Source organism: Rhincodon typus, chromosome 44 (genome assembly GCF_021869965.1).
Source record: "Rhincodon typus isolate 14 chromosome 44, sRhiTyp1.1, whole genome shotgun sequence".
Classification (NCBI taxonomy): Eukaryota; Metazoa; Chordata; class Chondrichthyes; order Orectolobiformes; family Rhincodontidae; genus Rhincodon; species Rhincodon typus.
In genome coordinates, this window is record NC_063375.1 from 1,852,847 (window position 1) to 1,873,469 (window position 20,623).

At 45.0% G+C, this 20,623-nt stretch overlaps 2 pseudogenes; one reads left to right on the forward strand and one right to left on the reverse strand.

Annotated features, from left to right (window-relative positions):
* LOC109921124 overlaps nucleotides 1–172 on the forward strand; it is a 5,395-nt pseudogene extending 5,223 nt beyond the window's left edge.
* LOC109921126 overlaps nucleotides 1–19,409 on the reverse strand; it is a 31,840-nt pseudogene extending 12,431 nt beyond the window's left edge.
* Nucleotides 19,410–20,623: the final 1,214 nt, after the last annotated feature.

Genomic DNA, 20,623 nt, shown 5'->3' on the forward strand with positions numbered 1-20,623 from the left:
TTCACAGATGCTGCCAGACCTGCTGAGCTTCCAGGAACTTCTGTTTTTGTTATCTTTATTTAAATTAGATATTATAGATTTTATTTAAGAAAATAAATTTATTTTTAAATTTTTTTGCATCTGTGCTTGTGGTCAATTTAGAACCATGAATCTACATGAAATGATTGGGTGACATGGTGTTGAGGGAGAAGATAGAAGAGGATGAACGTAGCCAGAAATTGAGTTCATCAAATTCAATGAGGTTGCATTCAGGAAGTCAGCAAGCTTTTCAGTCATTTAAAACTCTTGTCCACTGATCATGATGATCTGATTGCTATTTGGGTTTAACGATTAAATGGAGAACATAAATCTGAAAGCTGCAGCCCTGTGGAATATAATTCTGATGGATCAAGGTCTGGTGGGCGTAAATCTGATTGATGTGTATTTGATGGCTCTTTGAATGAGCAATTCACAAAATCTCACTCCTCAGCTATCTGCCTATAACCCTGCATATTCTTTCTTTTCAAATAACCCAACTCTCTTTAATACCTCCACTAAACATGACTCCAGAACTCTCTCAGACTCACACACCAGATCTTTCCCACTCATTGCAAAAAAAGTTTCTTTTCATTGCTCCATTTGCCAGTTTCCTTAAACTTGCCCTCTTTTTCTTGATCTTTGCACTGTGAGATGTTTCTCCTTGTCCAGACCCTCATTATTTTGAATGGCTCCATCACATATATTTTCAGTTTTCTCTTCTCTACGGAAGACAATCTGTATCTTTTCAGTCTATTGGATGCACCTCATCCCTGGAACCATTCTCGTGAATCTTTTCTGCATTGCATCTCTTTTGTGACTTCTACATTATCCTTCTCACCATCCAATATGTTGCAAGTTTCATTTTCAGTTTGAAATTGTACTCTGTACACCAAGGTTTAAGTCATTCATACAGATATGGAAAAGTTTAGGATGCTTACATGTGGAGAATCTGCAAACTCCCCACAGAGAGTTGCCTCAGGCTGGAATTGAACCCTGGTCTCTAGTACTGCGAGGTAGCAGTGCTAACCATTCAGCTGCTGTGCCACCCTATCTGGTCCAGATCTCTTAGGCTATCAAACTAGATTTCCCCTGATTAATTAATCTTACTTTGGATGCTTCTTAATCATCTTCCATACCTAATCTGAAGACTACTGTACCACTGTCACTGTGCCCTAAGTATTCTTCGACTGACACTTGATCTACTTAGCCCTTTCATTCCTAACAAACAGTGCCCTCAATCACAGGGTGGTGAATCTCTTAAATTCTCCACCCCAGAGGGCTGTGGAGATTTGGTTATTATGTTCAAGAGAGATACCAATAGGTTAGTATGTATTGAAAACACAAATACAATTGAAATGGGGAGCAGGTGTACAGGGGCCTGGGTGTAAACATGCATAGAACATTGAGGTAACAGGGCCGGTGTAGAGAGCAGTTAATAAAGTACACAGTGTTCTTGGTTTTGTTAATAGGGTGATAGAGTACAAGAGCAGGGAGGTCCTGTCCTCAGCTGGAGTAATAGAGGAAAGGAGTGAATGCATTGGAGAGAGTGCAGAAATGATCTACAAGAATGTTTTCAAGAATGAAAAGCTTCAGTCATGAAGATAGAAGAAGTTGGGAGGATTCTTGCTCATAAAAGGAAAAAGAATGAGTGAGTATAGATTTGAAGTGACATGACAATAAAGCAATGGTGATGTGAGAAAAAAGACTTTTTCATACAGTAAGTAGTTATATGGAATGAACTGTTGGGAAATATGGTGAGGCAGGTTAAATTGAAGTACTCAAGAGGAATTAGATTAAATATTTAAATGTACAAACAATACAACAAAAGTAGGCCACTTGACCATTTGAATCTGCTCCACTATTTAATATGATCATGGCTGATCTGATTTTAACCTCAACTCTACATTCCTACACATCCCTGATAATCTTTTATCCCATTTGTAATCAAGAATCTACCTCTGCCTTAGAAACAGTTAAAGATTCTGCATCCTTTGCCTTTTGAGGAAAGGAATTCTGAAGACCCACAACTCTTTGAAAGAAAATATGTTTCCTCATCTCTGTTTTAAATGGCTGCCCCCTTAGTTTTAAATTATGACCCTTGATTCTAGATTCTCCGACAAGAGGAGATATTCTTTCCACATCTACCTCGTCAAGTCTCCTCAGGATCTTACAAATTTCAGTTGTTACCTCTGACAGTTCTAAACTCCAAAGGATAAAGACCTAGTCTGTACAGCCTTTTCTCATAAGGTAATCCACTCATTCCAGATATTAGTCTTGTCAACCTTCTCTGATCTGCTTTCAATGCATTATCGTCCTTCTCTAAGTACAGTGACCAGTACAAAGAACAAAGAAAATTATAGCACAGGAACAGGCCCTTCGGCCCTCCAAACCTGTGCCGATCCAGATCCTCTTTCGAAACCTGTCGCCTATTTTCTAAGGATCTGTATCCCTCTGCTCCCTGCCCATTCATGTATCTGTTTAGATACATCTTAAATGACGCTATCGTGCCCACCTCTACCACCTCTGCTGGCAACGCGTTCCAAGCACCCACCACCCTCTGCATAAAGAACTTTCCACGCATATCTCCCTTAAACTTTTCCCCTCTCACCTTGAAATCGTGACCCCGAGTAATTGAGTCCCCCACTTTGGGAAAAAGCTTCTTGCTATCCACCCTGTCTATACCTCTCATGATTTCGTAGACTTCAATCAGGTCCCCCCTCAACCTCCGTCTTTCTAATGTAAATAATCCTAATCTACTCAACCTCTCTTCATAGCTAGCGCCCTCCATACCAGGCAACTTCCTGGTGAACCTCCTCTGCACCCTCTCCAAAGCATCCACATCTTTTTGGCGACCAGAACTGTATGCAGTATTCCAAATGTGGTTGAACCAAAGTCCTATACAAATGTAACATGACCTGCCAACTCTTGTACTCGATGCCCCATCCGATGAATGAAAGTATGCCGTATGCCTTCTTGACCACTCTATCGATCTGCATTGCCACCTTCAGGGTACAATGGACCCGAACACCCAGATCTCTCTGTGCATCAATTTTCCCCAGGGCTTTTCCATTTACCACATAGTTCGCTCTTGAATTGGATCTTCCAAAATGCATCACCTCGCATTTGCCTGGATTGAACTCCATCTGCCATTTCTCCGCCCAACTCTCCAATCTATCTATATTCTGCTGCATTCTCCGACAGTCCCCTTCACTATCTGCTACTCCACCAATCTTAGTGTCATCTGCAAACTTGCTAATCAGACCATCTATACCTTCCTCCAGATCATTTATGTATATCACAAACAACAGTGGTCCCAACACGGATCCCTGTGGAACACCACTGGTCACAGTGCTCCATTTTGAGAAACTCCCTTCCACTACAACTCTCTGTCTCCTGTTGCCCAGCCAGTTCTCTATCCATCTAGCTAGTACACCCTGGACCCCATGCAACTTCACTTTCTCCATCAGCCTACCATGGGGAACCTTATCAAATGCCTTACTGAAATCCATGTATATGACATCCACAGTCCTTGCTTCATCAATCAACTTTGTCACTTCCTCAAAGAATTCTATCAAGTTGGTAAGACGTGACCTTCCCTGCACAAAACCATGCTGCCTATCACTAATAAGCCCATTTTCTTCCAAATGTAAATAGATCCTATCCCTCAATATCTTCTCCAGCAGCTTCCCCAACACTGACGTCAGGCTCACCGGTCTATAATTACCCAGATTATCCTTGCTACCCTTTTTAAACAAGGGGACAACATTAGCAATTCTCCAGTCCTCTGGGACCTCACCTGTGTGCAAGGATGCTGCAAAGATATCTGTTAAGGCCCCAGCTATTTCCTCTCTTGCTTCCCTCAGAAACATGGGATAGATCCCATCTGGACCAGGGGACTTGTCCACCCTAATGCCTTTTAGAATACCCAACACTTCTCCCCTCCTTATGCCGACTTGACCGAGAGTAATCAACTATCTATCCCTAACCTCAAAATCTGTCATGTCCCTCTCCTTGGTGAATACCGACGCAAAGTACTCATTAAGAATCTCACTCATTTTCTCTGACTCCTCGCATAACTTCCCTCCTTTGTCCTTGAGTGGGCCAACCCTTTCTCTCGTTACCATCTTGCTCCCCATGTACGAATAAAAGGCTTTGGGATTTTCCTTAACCCTGTCTGCTAAAGATATTTCATGACTCCTTTTAGCCCTCTTAATTCCTCGTTTCAGATTGGTCCTACTTTCCTGATATTCTTCCAAAGCTTCGTCTGTTTTCAGTCGCCGAGACCTTATGTATGCTTCCTTTTTCCTCTTTGCTAGTCTCACAATTTTACTTGTCACCCATGGTTCCCTAATCTTGCCCTTTCTATCCCTCATTTTCACAGGGACATGTCTGTCCTGCACTCTAATCAACCTCTCTTTAAAAGCCTCCCACATATCAAATGTGGATTTACCCTCAAACAGCTGCTCCCAATCCACATTCCCCAGATCCTGCTGAATTTTGCTATAGTTGGCCTTCCCCCAGTTCAGCGCTCTTCCTTTAGGTCCACTCTCGTCTTTGTCCATCGGTACGGAATTGTGATCACTATTCCCTACTGAAACTTCAACCACCTGGCCGGGCTCATTCCCCAACACCAGGTCCAGTATGGCCCCTTCCCAAGTTGGACTATTTACATACTGCTCTAGAAAACCTTGCTGGATGCTCCTTTCAAATTCTGCTCCATCTAAACCCCCAACACTAAGAGAATCCCAGTCAATGTTGGGAAAATTAAAATCTCCCATCACCACTACCCTGTTGCTCCTACATCTTTCCATAATCTGTCTACATATTTGTACCTCTATCTCATGCTCACTGTTGGGAGGCTTGTAGTACAGCCCCAATATTGTTACCGCACCCTTCCTATTTCTGAGCTCTGCCCATATTGCCTCACTGCTCGAGTCCTCCATAGTGCCCTCCTTCAGCACAGCCGTGATATCCTCTTTGACCAGTAATGCAACTCCTCCACCCCTTTTACCTCCCTCTCTCTCCCGCCTGAAGCATCTATATCCTGGGATATTTAGTTGCCAATCTTGCCCTTCCCTCAACAAAGTCTCAGTAATAGCAATAACATCATACTCCCAGGTACTAATCCAAGCCCTAAGTTCATCTGCCTTACCTACTACACTTCTCGCTTTAAAACAAATGCACCTCAGACCACCTGTCCCTTTGCGTTCATCATCTGCTCTCTGCCTCCTCTTCCCCTTTGTCACACTGACTTCGTTATCTAGTTCCTTACAAGCTTTAGTTACTACCTCCTTACTGTCCACTAACCTCCTTATTTAGTTCCCATCCCCCTGCCACATTAGTTTAAACCCTCCCCAACAGCGTTAGCAAAGGCACCCCCTAGAACATTGGTTCCAGTCCTGCCCAGGTGTAGACCATCTGATTTGTAATAGTCCCACCTCCTCCAGAACCGGTCCCAATGTCCCACAAATCTAAACCCCTCCCTCCTGCACCATCTCCCAAGCCACTCATTTATCCTGCCTATTCTTTCATTTCTCCTCTGACTAGCACGTGGCACTGGTAGCAATCCTGAGATTACCACCTCTGAGGTCCTACTTTTTAACATGGCTCCTAACTCCCTAAATTCTGCTTGTAGGACCTCATCCCGCTTTTTACCTATATCATTGGTGCCTATATACACCACAACAGCTCGCTGTTCACCCTCCCCCTTCAGAATGTCCTGCAGTCGATCTGAGACATTCCTGACTTGTGCACCTGGGAGGCAACATACCATTCGGGAGTCTCGTTTTCAACCACAAAACCGCCTATCTACTCCCCTTACAATCGAATCCCCTATGACTATGGCCCTTCCACTCTTTTTCCCACCCTTCTGTACAGCAGAGCCAGCCACTGTGCCATGAACCTGGCTACTGCTGCCTTCCCCTGGTGAGCCATCTCCCCCAACATCATCCAAAACAGTATACCTGTTTTGGAGGGAGATGACTGCAGGGGACACCTGCACTGCCTTCCTGCTTTTTCTCTGCCTTTTGGTCACCCATTCCCTTTCTCCCTCAGCAATCCTAATCTGTGGTGTGACCAATTTGCTGAATGTGCTATCCACGACTTCCTCAGCATCGTGGATGCTCCAAAGTGAGTCCATCCGCAGCTCCAGAGCTGTCATGTAGTCTAACAAGAGCTGCAGTTGGACACACTTCTTGCACGTGTAGGAGTCAGGGACATCAGCTGCGTCCCTGAGCTCCCACATTGAGCAAGAGGAGCATAACACGGGTCTGGGATCTCCTGCTATTTTTACTCTTCAGCTTAACTTAGTCCTACTATAATATCAAATACTAGATAAACGAAATGAAAAAAAAATTACCAAATCACTCTACTTACCAGCACATGACAAAAAAAAAAGAAAAAGAAAAACCTTACCTTATCAACACACCACAGAGTGTTTTTTTTGTGGTCAGAGGAGGAGGAAGGGGGAGAGACACAACACGTGTAGTGTCTCGGGGTTAGCCACTGCCCAAATATATCAGTTCACTCACCTTCCCAGAGTGCAATTCGACCACTCCCATTCAGCTCCGCTGCCGAAATGAAGAACTTACCTTCGCGGCAGGTCCCTGGTCCTCACTCTAACCGCTCCCGCTGCTGCTGCTGCAAAAAATGGAGTACTGTACAAAGTAGTCCAGATATGGCCTCACCAATGCCCTTCATAACTGAAGCACAATGTCCCTTCTCTTGCATTCAATTCTCCTTGCAATAAATAATATTCTATTAGCTTTCTGTAGCTATGTACTAACCTTCTGTGATACATGCACTAGAACACTTGGTTCTCTCTGCATTTCAGAGCTCCACAGCTAATAAGATAGTCTTTTTCATTCTTTCTGCCAAAATGAAGTGGGCTGGATAGATAGGGAGAATCTGTTCTTGCTAGTAAAAGGAACGAGAACAAAACAGCACAGATTTAAAGTGTTGTGCAAATGAAGCAAGGGTGGTGCGACAAGAAGCCTTTCTACTTAGCCAGTAGCTAGGGTATGGAATGCACTGTCTGGAAATGTAGTGGAGGCAGGTCTACTTGGGGCATTCAAGAGGGATTTGAATAGAAATTGTATACAGGCACATTGGGAAAAGCAAGTAGATTGGTACTAGGTAATAGAACTAGTGAAATCACAATGCATCGAATAGCCTCCTTCTGCATCAGAATAACACTATGATTCTGTGATCTTGTCAGCCTGAAAAAGACCCACTTGCTTCTACACTCTGTTTCCTGTTAGCAAGCCAAATTTATGTCCATGTCAATATGTTACTTCCTACACCTCATACACGCATGAGCTTTTATGTTCCACAATATGCTTTGATGGGGCACCGTATCAAATGTCATTTACAAATCTAAATTTAATGCATCTGCTGGTTCCCCTTTATCTACTACACAAGTTATTTCATGAAAGAATTCCAATAAATTGGTTAAGGATGATTCCCTTTGACATAGAAATATAGAAACACAGAATATAGGTGCAGGTGTAGGCCATTCCATCCTTCAATTGCTCCGCCATTCAATTTGGTCATAGCTTATTATTCAACTCAGCACCACATTCCCGCTTTCACCCCACATTCTTTGATCCCTTTTGTCCTAAGAAATATACCTACTTCTTTCTTGAAAACCTTCAATGTTTTGGCCTCAACAGTTTCCCGTTGCAGACAATTCCACAGGCTCACCACTCTCTCTGTGAAGAAACAGTGTACTTTCTGCCCATATAGCATGCAAAATAACACTTACCACTGTATCTCGGTATATGTGACAATAACAAATAAAATCACATCACTGCTCATTTTTGTCCTAAAAGGCTGAGATCAGCTCACTGCAGACTCATGCCAACAACAATGTTGGTAGAGGCAATTTGGTGCCAAAGAATGGCAACATGATTCCAGTGGCAGCGGCGCAGCTCTAGGACATAGCTGGGCCTGGGTACCCGACGGCAGAGGCAATGGTGTTATGGCTGTGGCAGAATGCAGGGACCTGGTGGCACCTGAGTGTTTGCAGACTGAGAGATGGACTTTGTACCTTTGTTTTTCTGCCATGAGGACTCATGGTGGAAGATGGGAGTGATCTGGATGTTTCCTTTCCTTTTGGCTATTTGTTTTTATTTCTGCTTCTGTTTTAAATCCTGTCTTTTGTATACTAAGATGGTGCCAGAGAAAGGCAACCTTGTACATTTTTCACTGTATTCCACTACTCGAGTACACATGGCAGTAAAATCTAAATCTACTCCTTAGCCTTCGACTGTGAAACCTGGTTCTGGATTTCCCAGTCATCAAGAACATCCTTCCTGCATCCACCCTGTCAGAATTTTATAGATTTTTATGAGATTCCACTCATTCTTCTAAACTCTAATGAATATAGTCTCACAGCAGTTACAAAGAAGGGTCATTGGACTCAAAAACAAAGCTGCTGGAAATGCTCAGCAGGTCTGGCAGCATCTGTGAAGGAAAAAACAGAGTTAATGTTTCAGGTCCGGTGACTGAGGAAGGGTCATCAGACCCGAAACGTTAACTGCCAGAGCTGCTGAGCTCTTCCAGCAACTTTGTTTTTATTACTGATTTACAGCATCTGCAGTTATTTCGGTTTTTTTTTAGCATTGGACTCAACTCTGTTTCCTCCCCACAGATGCTGCCAGATCTGCTTTGTCCAGCACCTTCTGTTTTCGTGTACTTCAGATCTCCAGTACCTGCAGTTCTTTGCTTTATAATAGATACTCAGTTCTGCTAAACAAGCATCTATGCCAGATTTTGATTTGGCGTTTAGTTTCAAATCCAGAAATTGCTGGAAAAGTTCAGCAGGTCTGACAGCATCAATGCAAAGTAATTAGAGTTAACATTTCGGGTCCACTGACCCATTCTCAGAACTGATGGCAGCTAGGAAAATGTTGAATTTTATGCTGAATATAGGGTAGGGGGAGGGGGTAAGGAGTAAAGGATAGGTGGAGATAGTCCCCAAACAGAGAGACGAACAGTTGGACAGACAAAGGCAAGGATACCGATCAGCTTAGGAGGTACAAGGGTTTTGGACAGGGTGTGGTCGAGGTAGTCAGGTCCTAAAGGACATAGCTACTAGATTGAATCTGTGGCAGGTAGTGAGGGAACCAACAAGAGGGAAAAACATACTTGACCTCATCCTCACCTATCTGCCTGCCACGGATGTATCTGTTTATGACAGTAGCAGAAAGAATGGCCACTGCACAGTCCTTGTGGAGATGAAATCCCACCTTTACATTGAGTGTAACCTCCATCGTGTTGTGTGGTACTATCACCATGCTAAATGGGATCGACTTTGAACAGATCTAACAATTCAAAACGACATATCCATTAGGCACTGCTGGCCATCAGCAGCAGCAGAATTGTACTCCAGCACAATCTGCAACCTCGTGGCCTGGCATATTCCCTGCTCAACCATTACCATCAGGCCAGGGGATCAACCTTGGTTCAATGGAGAGTGCAGGAGGGTATGCCAAAGACAGCACCAGGCATTCCTAAAAATGAAGTGTCAACCTGGTGAAGCATGTGAAACAACATAAGCAACAAGTGATAGACTAAGTGATCCCACAACCAACGGATCAGATCTTAGCTCTGCAGCGCTGCCACATCCAGTTGTGAATAGCGGTGGACAATAAAACAATCTACCGGAAGAGGACACTCAATGGTGGAAGAGTCCACAACTTCAGTGCAAAAGTTATGAATGAAGCATCCACGCCAATCTTCAATGAGAAATACTGAGTGGATGATCCATCTCAACCTCCTCCAGTAGTTCTCAGCATCACAGATGCCAGTCTTCAGCCAATTTCATTCACTCTACATGATATCAAGAAATGGTTGGAGGCACTGGGTTATGCAATGCTGATGGGCCCTGATAACATTCTGGCATAGAACTAAGGATTTGTGCTCCAGAACATTGCACACACATAACCAAACTCTTCCAGTAAAGTTACAACACAAATGTGGAAAATTACCCAGGTATGTCCTGTACACAAAAAAGCAGGGCAAATTCAACCCAGCTAAATGTCACTTCCTCAGTCTACTCTCGATCATCGGTAAAGAGATGGAAGGTGTCATCAACAGTACTATCAAGCAGTACTCACTCAGCAATAACCTTCTCAGTGAGGCCCAGTTTGGGTTCTGCCAGGGTCACTCAGCTCCTGATCTCATTATAGCCTTTCGAACATGAACAATAGGGGAAGGTGATGGCCTAGTGGTATTATTGCTAGACTGTTAATCCAGAGACCCAGATAACGTTCTGGGGACATGGGTTCGAATCCCGCCACAGCATATGTTGGAATTTGAATTCAATTAAAAGAATATCTTGAATTAAGAATCTAATGATGACCATGAATCCATAGTCAATTGTTGGAAAAACCCATCTGGTTCACTGATGTCCTTTAGGGAAGGAAACTGCCATCCTTACCTGATCTGGCCTACATGTGACTCTAGACTCACAGCAATGTGGTTGACTCTAAACTGCGCTCTGGGCAATTAGGGACGGGCAGTAAATGCTGCATAGCCAGCGACGCCCTCATCTCGTGAACGAATAATAAAAAAAAGAGCTGAATTCCAGAGGTGAGGTGAGAGTGACACCTCTTGCCAACAAGACCGCATGTGGTATTGAATCCTGTCAAATGGGAATCATGGGGCAAACTCTGCACTGGCTGGAGCCATACCTGGCACATATGGAGATTGTTGTGGTTGTTGGAGGTCAGTCATCTTAGCTCCAGGACATCTCTGCAGGAGTGAGCTGCTTCATCAATGACTTTCCTCCACCATAAAGTCAGAAGTGTCCAAGGCCCAAGACAAACTTTCCATATCCGACCAACCTGGTCTATTGTATCCGTTGCTCCTGATGTGGCCTCCTCTGCATCGGTGAGACCAAACATAGACTTGGTGACAGATTTGCGAAGCACCTGTGCTCCATATGCTATAATCAACAACACCCTAATTGCTAACCATTTTAACTCCCCCTCCCACTCCCTGGGTGACATGTCTATCCTGGGCCTCCTCCAGTGCCACAATGACGCCACACGCAAACTGGAGGAACAACACCTCATATTCTGCCTCGGGAGCCTACTGCCTGACAACCTAAACATAGAATTCACCAGTTTCAAAATCTCCCCAGACCTGGTCTCATCCCCGCCTCCTTGACCTGACACTGTCTGTCCATCTCCTTCTCCACCTATCTGCCCCACCCTTCCCACTGATCAATCTCCATTACTCCTACCTGCATCCACTTGCTGCCATCCTACTTACCTTCCCCTAGCCCCACCCATCTTCCCTCTATTTATTTCCCAGCTCCCTTCCCCCTCCCAAGTCCTGATGAAGGGTCTAGGCCCGAAACGTCGACTCTCCTGCTCCTCTGATGCTGACTGACCTGATGTGTTCCTCTAGCTCCACATTGTATCAATTAAAGTCAGAAGTGGGGCTTTTCGCTAATGAATGGGCAATGTTCAGCACCCTTTGCAACTCCTCAGATACTGAAACAGTCCATGTCCAAATGTATCAAGACCTGAACAATATTTAAGCAATGCCTGGAAAGTGGCATATATCATTGGTGCAAATGCCAGGCAATGACCATCTTCAATAAGAGACAATCTAGCTATCACCCCTTGACATCCAGTGGTGATACCAACACTAAATCCCCCACTATCAAAATCCTGGGATTACCATTCACCAGAAACTCAACTGGACTCACCAAATAAACACAGTGGCTACAACAGCAGGTCAGAGGCTAGAAATACTGCAGTGAGTAACCACCTCCTGACTCGCCAAAGCTTGTCTGCCATCTACAAGGCATATGTCAGGAGTGCGATAGAATACTTCCCACTTGCTTGGGTGAAGGCGGATCCAACAACACTCAAGAAGCTTGACACCATCCAGGCACTACATTCACAAACATTCACCCCTTCCACCACCAAAGCTCAGTAGCAGCAGTGTGTACTATCTATAAGATGCAGTGCGGAAATGCATCAAAGATCCTTTAGAAAGCACCTTCCAAATATGTCCATTTCCATCTCGACGGACTAGAGCAGCAGATACATGGGAACACCACCCATGCAAGTACCCCTCCAAGCCACACCACTCTGACTTAGAAATAATACCGCCGTTCCTTCATAGGCATTAGGCCAAAATCCTGGAATTCCCTCCCTAACAATATTCTGGGTCCACCATAGCACATGCACTGCAGTGGTTCAAGAAGGCAGCAAGCCAGCACCTTCTCAAGGCCAACTAAGGACGGGTAATAAATGTAGGTCAGCTAATGATGCACACGTCCTGTGAGTGAATAAAAAAAAATGATGTCCTATAGACTACACTCAGCAACGTAACTGTTTCTTAGCTCTAACCAAAATGAGCGGGAATAATCAGAGAAGAAATGAGAGAGTGAGTCACTGAGAAACCAGTGGGAGCAACCAGTGAACAGTGGGTATAAAAGCTGCAGGAAGAGACAGAAAGGCCTTAACTCCTTCTAGGCCATCCATCCTCCCAAGCACTGCAAGGTTCTTGTTAATCAATGCTGTCACCCCTCTCCCTATTCTTCCTTTCCATACTGTTCTGTACAATCTGTACCCAAGAATTTTCTAACATCCAGTCCTGCCCTTCTTTGATACAAGTTTCTGTTATCCCCACAACATCATATATCCACATGCCTTTCTGTGCCTGTAGCTCATCAATCTTATTACTGCACTCAATGCTATCACATACATGCACAATAATTCTGGTTTATGGGAGATAGTAGGAACTACTGATGCTGGAGAATCTGAGATAACAAGGTGTAGAGCTGGATGAACACAGCAGACCAAGCAGCATCAGAGGAGCAGGAAAGCTGACGTTTCGGGTCTGGACCCTTCTTCAGAAATTCTGGTTTAAGCTTTGTTTTCGTTTTCTCCCATAATCTGAACACACTTAATACCTTACTATTTCCTACACTAATGTTATCCAATTCTTTCAGTTTTCTGTGAACATTGGTATTTGTCTCTGATATGACCTCCTAGTCCCCTCACTCCTGCCAAGTTGTTTAAACAATCCCATCAGCACTAGTAAATTGCTCTGCAAGAAACTCATCTCTGTTCAGGTGCAATCCGGACTCTATAGATCCAAACACACCCAAAGCCAGTCCCAATATCCTTTCTCTTACTCTATCCTTCCAGCTATGCATCCATCTACTCTACCCTCTTATTTATATACTTTCTTGCACAGGGCGAAGAAATCATGAGATTACTGCTTTGGAGATCTTTCTTTCTAATTTCCTACGAAGCTCCATAAAAATTGAGTGCAGGAACACATCTGTTTCCATCGTTGTTATTTCTACCAATGTGGACCATGACTGCTGGCTATTTACCCTACCCCTTCAGGATTCTCTGCAGCTGACCTTCGCATACTTGACAAGGAGTCAACACACCATCTTTGTTTCATATCTTGTCCCACCTGTTATCCTGGTTACTCTCTCTGTCTCTGTCTCCCTCTGTGCCTCATCCATTCAGTATGTCTTTAACCCCACTGTGCTCCTATCTGACCTGCTGGACTCAAAAGTTACCTTTTTGCTCTCTTGCTTGCTGTTGCTTTTAAGCCTGCAGCCCTCTCACCTGTCCTGCTCTGCTCACACTCTCTCATTTCTTCTCCCTTGCTGCTTGTTTTATTCCCACTGTGGCCTTGCCTCTCCTGCTGTTCTCACGATGTCTTTCTAACTTTCTCTCTCTTCCTGCACATTTTATACTCACTATTCACTAGTTGTTCCCATTGGTCTTTGAGTGACTTGCTCATTGTTCTTTTCATTCCTGCTTTCCATCGCCTCTCTTGCTGATCTCACAGTGACTCTCACAGTCACTCTGACTGCTCCTTTCAGCCTTGTTGCTTCATTTCCCCTCTCACTGGTTGCTCAGAAATTCTCTCACTCTCTTGCTCAATGTTCCTGTTATCCCTGCTGTACACTCTCCTTTCCATGCTGGATTTCCAGCCATTGTCTCTCCCTTGTCCCTCTCTGCTCCTTTTATTCCTGCTGTGATCATACCTTTCCTGCTGGTCCCGTACTGACTCTCATGCTCACTCGCTGCTTCTTTTATCCCCCCTGCTGTGATCTCACCTCTCCCACTATACTCACAGAAGCTTTCTCACTGTTTTCATTCCTGTTATCCCCGCTGAATACTCACCTGCTGATCTCAAATAGTGACTCTCTCATCCCTTTTCTCTGTTCCTTTCATCCCTACTGTTGCTTGCCTTTCCCACTGGACTTGTAGCAGTGTCACAGTTTAAGCCCTTCAAATTGATAATGGTGATGCTGTCAAACCAAATAAAGAAAGGATGGGCATTATAAATTGCATTTGTATTTACAGCAGAGGAACAGGTCAGCATGTTAAAACATCCAAAGAAACGACTGTTAATACAGAGTCAAGACACTCACTAAAATTAATGTAACCATATTGTGGGAAATCTACTGGATCAGTTTGTTTTCCATACAAAGGTTTAGATTGGACAGTTAAGGAAGATGTGAGAAGTGACTAAAAGAATTAAATTCCAGGTTGATCAAATCACTCACTAGAAGATATTACACGCAGTGAAGCTTATTGACTTCAGAAAATCACAGCATTTTTATAGCACTGAAGGAAGCCATTCAGCTCATTGTATCCATGCTGGCTCTCTGAATGAGTATTTCACTTCATGCCATGCTATTATTATCACAGTCGATGGTAATGCTGGACAAGTCAGATCTCAGAATGTAACCAGAATTGATAGATTATTTATTTATGTTTTGCAGTTGGTTAACTTGATGGTTCACCATTGAAGAAGATACATTTACATGCAAATTAAAGAAAAAAAACTACAGTTAGAAAGACTGTAAAACAAACATTAAACAAAGGAAAAATGTTTTCTCCCAGAGGGCTGTGGGTATCTAGAATTCACTGCCATTTAAGCATAACACAAACCATCATAAGAAACAAGGTTACAGGCCAAGTGCTGGAAAATGGGATGGGAGTAGATGGATATTTGATGACTGGTATGGTCATGCTGGGCTGAATGGCCTCTTTCTGTGCTATAAAAATTCTATAACTTTAAAGTTTCAACTTGTTTCCCAACACTATCCATTACAGAGACACAATCCCAAAGAATTCATATTCCTAACTCAACTCTTTAAGTTTCACTCAACTGCTGACTACCCAATGTCTATCCACCATCTATAAGGCACAAGTCGGGAGTGTGAAGGAATACACTTCACTTGCCAGGATAAGTCCAGCCACAAGAATAGTTAAGAAGTTCAGCACCATCCAGGAAAAAAAGCAGCTTTGCTGCTTTGGCACCCCAAACAATTATTTCAATGTTTACTTCCCCATGCTCAGTGATGGTAGTGTGTAACAGCTTTCAAACACACTGCAACAACTCAGCAAATCTGGTGGGCAAATTATTGGAAAGGGCTCTGAGAGACAGGATTTATGATCACTTGGAAAGGCACAGTTTGATTTGTGATAGTCAGCATGGATTTGTGAGGGGTAGATCATGCCTCACAAACCTTATTGAATTCTTTGAAGAGGTGACCAAACACGTGGATGAAGATGGAGCAGTCGATGTGGTATACATGGATTTAAGTAAGGCGTTTGATAAGGTTCCCCATGGTAGGCTCATGCAGAAGGTAAGGAGGCATGGGATAGGGGGAAATGTGGCAGATTGGATTCAAAATTGGCTGACCCTTAGAAGACAAAGGGTGGTCGTGGACGGAAAATATTCAACATGGTGCTCAGTTATGAGTGGTGTACCACAAGGATCTGTTCTGGGTCCTCTTCTATTTGTGATTTTTGTAAGTTATTTGGATGAAGGAGTGGAAGGGTGGATTAGCAAGTTCGTGGACGATACAAAGGTGGGTCACGTTGTGGACAGTGCGGAGGGCTGTTCTAGGTTACAAAGGGACATTGCTAGAATGCAGAGCTGGGCTGAGAAGTGGCAGATGGAGTTTAATCCTGAAAAGTGTGAGGTGATTCATTTTGGAAGGACAAACTTGAAAGCAGAATACAGGGTTAATGGAAAGATTCTTGGCAGTGTGGAGGAGCAGAGGGATCTTGGGGTTCATGTTCACAGTTCCCTGAAAGCTGCCACCCAGGTGGATAGAGTTGTTAAGAAGGCATATGGTGTATTAGCTTTCATTAATAGAGGGATTGAGTTCAAGAGCCGTGAAGTTATGCTCCAGCTATAAAAAAGCCTGGTTCGGCCACATCTGGAGTATTGTGTCCAGTTCTGGTCACCTCATTACAGGAAAGATGTGGAAGCGTTGGAAAAGGTGCAGAGGAGATTTACCAGGATGTTGCCTGGAATGGAGGGAAGGTCTTACGAGGAAAGGTTGAGAGAGCTAGGGCTTTTCTCTTTAGAACGACGAAGGATGAGAGGTGACTGGATAGAGGTGTACAAAATGATCAGAGGTATAGATAGAGGAGACAGCCAGAGACTTTTTCCTCGGGTGGAAGTAGCTTTTACGAGGGGACATAGTTTTAAAGTGAAAGGAGATAGACATCAGGGAGACGTCAGAGGTAGGTTCTTTACTCAGAGAGTGGTAGGGGCGTGGAATGCATTGCCGGAGAGGGTAGTGGAGTCGGCCTCATTAGGGGCATTTAAGCGGCTATTAGATAGGCATATGGATGATAGTATAAGGTAGTGGTGGAGGTTAGATAGACCTTAGGTTTCCGGTAAAAGTTAGGTACAACATCGTGGGCCGAACGGCCTGTACTGTGCTGTACTGTTTTATGTTCTATGTCCTAAATCTCTTTTGACTGAAACATCCAAACCTCTAAACACTTCCACCTTGAAGCACCAGGTCAGTACATGCATGCAAACACTGCAACATATAAATTCTTCACCAAGCTACGCAACATCCTGATTTCGACTTTCAGTGTAACTTAATCAAAATCCTGAGATTCCTTTCTTAACAGCTCAGTTGGTTTACCTATATGTCAAGGACTGCTGCAGTTCAAGAAGGCAGCTCACCATCACCTTCTTAAAGACAATTAGGAATGGGTAATAAATGCTAGTCAAACCTAAGATGGCCTCATTCCATTAAAGATTATAAATAAATATTGATTGATTTACTGTTGTCACATGTACTGAGGTACATTGAAAAGTGTTGTTTTGCACACTGTACGGGCAGATCGTACCATGCAAAGTGCATTTGGGTCGAAAAACAGAGTGCAGAATACAGTGTTACAGACGCAGAGAAGGTGCAGAGAGATCAGAATTAACATTTGAGAAATCACTTCAAAAGTCTGATAACAGTAGGGAAGAAGCTGTTCTTAGATAACAAGGCGTAGAGCTGGATGAACACAGCAGGCCAAGCAGCATCAGAGGAGCAGGAAAGCTGACGTTTCGGGTCTGGACCCTTCTTCAGAAATGGGGGAGGGGAAGGGGGTTCTAAAATAAATAGGGAGAGAGGGGGAGGCGGATAGAAAATGGATAAAGAAGAAGATAGGTGGAGAGGAGACAGACAGGTCAAAGAGTGGAGCCAGTAAAGGTGAGTGTAGGTGGGGAGATGGGGGGGACAGGTCAGTCCAGGGAGGACGGAGAGGTCAAGGGGGCGGGGCGAGGCTGGTAGGTAGGAGATGGGGGTGGGGCTTGAGGTGGGAGGAGGGGATAGGTGGGAGGAAGGACAGGTTAGGGAGGTGGTGACAAGCTGGGCTGGTTTTGGGATGCGATCGGGGGAGGGGAGATTTTGAAGCTTGTGAAGTCCACATTGATACCATTGGGCTGCAGGGTTCCCCAGCGAAAAATGAGGTGCTGTTCCTGCAACCTTCAGGTGGCATCGTTGTGGCACTGCAGGAGGCCCAGGATTGACATGTCATCTAAGGAGTGGGGGGGGGGAGTTGAAATGGTTCGCGACTGGGAGATGCAGTTGTTTGTTGCGAACCGAGCGTAGGTGTTCCACAAAACGGTCCCCCAGCCTCCGCTTGGTTTCCCTGATGTAGAGGAGGCCACATTTGGAACAGTGGATACAGTGTACCACATTAGCAGATGTGCAGGTGAACATCTGTTTGATGTGTAAGGTCTTCTTGGCTCCTGGGAATAGGCTGAGGGGGGAGGTGTAGGGGCAGGTGTAGCACTTCCTGCGGTTGCAGGGAAAGGTGCTGGGGCTGGGAGCGGATGAGGGAGTCATGGAGAGAGTGGTCCCTCTGGAAAGCTGATAAGGGTGGGGAGGGAGAAATGTCTTTGGTAGTGGGGTCAGATTGCAGATGGCGGAAGTGCCAGAGGATGATGCGTTGGATCCGGAGGTTGGTAGGGTGGTATGTGAGGATGAGGGGGATCCTGTTCTGGTTATTGCGGGGAGGGGGGTGTGAGGGATGAGTTGTGGGAAATGCGGGAGACGCGGTCGACGGCGTTTTTGACCACTGTGAGGGGCAAGTTGCAGTCCTTGAAAAACGAGGACATCTGGGATGTCCGGGAGTGGAATGCCTCATCCTGGGAGCAGATGCGGCAGAGGCGAAGGAATTGGGAATAGGGGATGGCATTTTTGCAGGAAGGTGGGTGGGAGGAGGTGTATTCCAGGTAGCTGTGGGAGTTGGTAGGCTTGAAATGGATATTGGTTTCCAGGTGGTTGCCAGATATGGAAACAGAGAGGTCCAGGAAGGAGAGAGAAGTGTCAGAGATGGTCCAGGTGAACTTAAGGTTGGGGTGAAAGGTGTTAGTGAAGTGGATGAACTGTTCGAGCTCCTCGTGGGAGCATGAGGCGGCGCCGATACAGTCATCGATGTAATGGAGGAAGAGGTGGGGGATAGGGCCAGTGTAGCTTTGGAAGAGGGATTGTTCCACGTATCCTACAAAGAGGCAGGCATAGCTTGGGCCCATGGAGGTACCCATGGCCACCCCCTTTGTCTGCAGGAAGTAGGAAGAATTTCAAGGACCGCAACATCCCCCCCACAGTGGTCGAAAACGCTGTCGACACTCGACCGCTCCACCCTCTCCACCAGTCCCACCACCCCTGGCGCTGACCTATCCCCCCCTAACTCCCCACCTACACTCACCTTTACTGGCTCCACCTCCGCCTGTTTGACCTGTCTGTCTCCTCTCCACCTATCTTCTCCTTTATCCATCTTCTATCTGCGTCCCCCTCTCTCCCTATTTATTTCAGAATCCCCTTCCCCTCCCCCATTTCTAAAGAAGGGTCCAGACCCGAAATGTCAGCTTTCCTGCTCCTCTGATGCTGCTTGGCCTGCTGTGTTCATCCAGCTCTACACCTTGTTATCTCAGATTCTCCAGCATCTGCAGTTCCTACTATCTAAGAAGCTGTTCTTAAATCTATTCATACCTGTATTCAATCTTTTATAACTTCTGTCCGATGGAAGAGAGTGGAAGAATATATAACCGGGGTGGAAGGAGTCTTTGATTATGTTGGTTGTGAGTCTTACAGTCGTTTTCCCAAGGCAGCGGGAAGTACAGATGGAGTCAATGGATGGAAGGCTGGTTTGCATGAAGAACTGGGCTGTGTTCACAACTCTCTGTAGTTTCTTGCAGTCTTGGGACGATCAGTTGCCATACCACGCTGTGATATACCCAGATAGGATGTTTTCTATGGTGCCTCTTTTAAAAATTGGTAAACGTCTTTGTGGACATGCTGAATTTCCTTAGCCTCCTGAGGAAGTAGAGGTGATGTTGTGCTTTCTTGACTGTCGTGTCAATGTGGGTGGACCAGGACAGATTGTTGGTGATCATCACTCCCAGGAACTTGACGCTGTTGACCATCTCCACGCCAGCACCACTGATGCAGCGGTCCTCTCCACTTCCTGAAGTCAATGACCAGCTCTTTGGTTTTGCTGATGCTGATGAAGAGATTGGTATCTTTACACTATGCCACTAAGCACTCAATCTCTTTTCTGTATTCTGCCTCATCATTGTTTGAGATCTGACCTACAATGGTGGAATCTTCAGCAATGTTGTAAATGGAATTGGGACAGAATTTGGCCACACAACGCGTGTATAAGGAGTATAGAAGGGGGCTGAGTGTGCAGCCTTGAGGGGCACTGGGGTTGAGGATTACAGCAGAGGAGGTGTTGTCGCTTTCTTACTGATTGCAGTCTGTGAGTTAGGAAGTCGAGGATCCAGTTACAGAGGGGGGAGTTGAGACCTGGACCTCGGAGTTTAGAGATGAGTTTGTTTGGAATTATGGTGCTGAAGGCAGAGCTGTAGTCCATAAGTAGGAGCCTGACATAGGTATCCTTGCTATCCAGACGTTCCAGGGATGAGTGTAGGGTCAGGGAGATGGTGTCTCCTGTGGACGTGTTGTGCCATTGGGTGAATTGCAAAGGATCAAGGCAATCTGGGAGGCTGGAGTTGATGGAAGCCATGACTAATCTCTCGAAGCACTTCATAATGATGGAAGTCAGAGCCACTGGGGGGATAGTCATTGAGGCACGCTACATGATTTTCTTTGGTACCGGGATGATGGTGGCCTTATTGAAGTAGGTGGGGACTTCATATCTGCGAATACTCCTGCTATCTGGTCTGCACAGGATTTGAGTGCATGGCCAGAGACTCCCATCTGGGCCAGTCACTTCCGGTGGGTTCACTCTCAAGATGGTCGTTTCGATGTCTGTGCCAGTGACCATGAGTACAGGTG